A 2121-nucleotide genomic window follows, 5' to 3' on the forward strand; every position below is an offset into this window, starting at 1 on the left:
GAATACAAGAAATTCAATGATGAAAATTTGTAAAGAGCACTGTAATACTAACCTATGGAAAAATTCATTAGCTAATAGAATTGCACATATATGGAATGCACTACCATTGGAAACTAAACTTGAACAAAATACTAATGTGTTCAAAAATCTCCTTGACATGAACATCAATTCAAAAGAAAAATTTACTGACTTTGATGAGTGATTTACAGAACATGTAAAAGAAAATACATATGTATCCCACAAATAAAAGGAGACCGATATTGAAGGGGACATAAAAAAGGCTGTGAGGCCTAGGCAGTCAAATGCCAGTCCCTACACTACTACTACTACTACTATACCACTGCATAAACCCAGTGCGCTGGTCAGACTTGACAACCTACCGAACTCTACAACAGGGAAGATGATGGTGTGTGTGTGTGTGTGTGTGTGTGTGCGTGAGTTGAAATATCTTGTTTTTGACTCACTTGTGTAAACAAAGTGAGTGTATGTTATAACTCAGTATTCGGTTCTCTCTCTCTCTTTGTGTGTGTGTGTGTATCCATGGTAAACTTTAACATGGACATTTTCTATGGAATTACTTTGTCTGCCAATACCGAATTGGCTAAAATTGGAAAAAAAAAAAAAAAATCTTCACAGTCATACCAATAATAGGTTATATGTATCCCAAATTTAGCCGTATTTCCGAATCATTAACGGTTTATTTCGTTGATGCTTGTTCTGCATTCTGAAAACACTGTTACCCCTTTTCAGCTGCCCAAACGCAGGCAATGTCTGGTAAGAAGATGCCATGACCTCGTTTTTCTTGTTTGCAATTAAAAGCACAGAAATACTAATTCTGGACAGAACACATACAGTGACACTAACTACATTATTGACTGTACTGGTCTGTGAAGATCTTGACAAAACATGTTGCAATGCATGACGCGATGGCAACATCTCCTTTCCCGCCAAATTGAAAGAATTTCTTTGATAATCATTGACGCATTTACTGCATATGAATGTTTTAAAGTGGATACTGAATTAGTTAGAATGAACAGAAAAGAGGAATTGGATGGATGGTGTCGTAGTTTCTTAGTGAGTGTGAAGAGATAAGCTTGTCGAATACGGATCTGATCTTACTGATCTATAATAAAACGGACACATATTGCAGTGCGTTTGAGGCGATGGGAACACCTTCTTTACCTCTGACTTGAAAGAAATTTTTTAATGCCCGAGATAAACCAAACAAGATTGAAATGGTGTTATTACTTTGATTACCATTGTCAATTTAATCCGCTAAAAGAACATGCTCAAATACTAATTTTTGAACGTCATTGTTGAACCCACATTAGTGCAGTGTATAAAACCACCCATTCTCGACCTGAACATCTATGGTTTGAATCTGCTGTGAAGCTTTTTTTTTTTTTTTTTTTTTTTTTTAAAACACAAAGCTTTATATAATCATAATGAATAGAAGACACATTTCAACAAACTAATTTTTTTAAGTGAAAATTTGTTTCCCCCATTAAGTGTGTATCACAAGTGCGTCTTGAAGGCCTTGCCTTCCTTGTTTACAACTTTATATGCTGGCCCTCTAAGCTTTCCTTAGGCTAATACTGCACACATAGAATGTTACATGTGTATGTGTGTACATGTGTGTGCAGTTATGTGTTTGCCAACAAATTGTTTTCATTGCTTATAAATGACCACATTATGCACACCCACACACACAGACAACAAAGTCAAGAAGTGGGAAATGTAATAAATAAATTTACTGGGATCTGATAAGAGATTCATCAATATACAGATGAGCACATGGTACCATCAACAATGGTGCATCTAAATGAGCACACTATCAACAATGACGCGTCTACTGTGACCTGCAGCAGCAAAAGAAGAAAATCCATTCCCAATGGACACATATACCACACACATGGCTACATATGGAATGCTATGTTTTAAAAGGAATGCAAATTCTTAAAATGACATACTGATTCCAGGTATACACTGTATTGAACTGTGACACAGGCCATGATTCACTTCACCCTGCATGGCAATTAATCCTGTTGGTTGTACTTGTCTGAACAGTGAATGGGTCCTTAAGTACAACTTGAAACACTCAACTGTGTATATGTGTGTTAG

This window comes from Babylonia areolata, chromosome 18 (genome assembly GCF_041734735.1).
Source record: "Babylonia areolata isolate BAREFJ2019XMU chromosome 18, ASM4173473v1, whole genome shotgun sequence".
NCBI classification, from domain to species: Eukaryota; Metazoa; Mollusca; class Gastropoda; order Neogastropoda; family Buccinidae; genus Babylonia; species Babylonia areolata.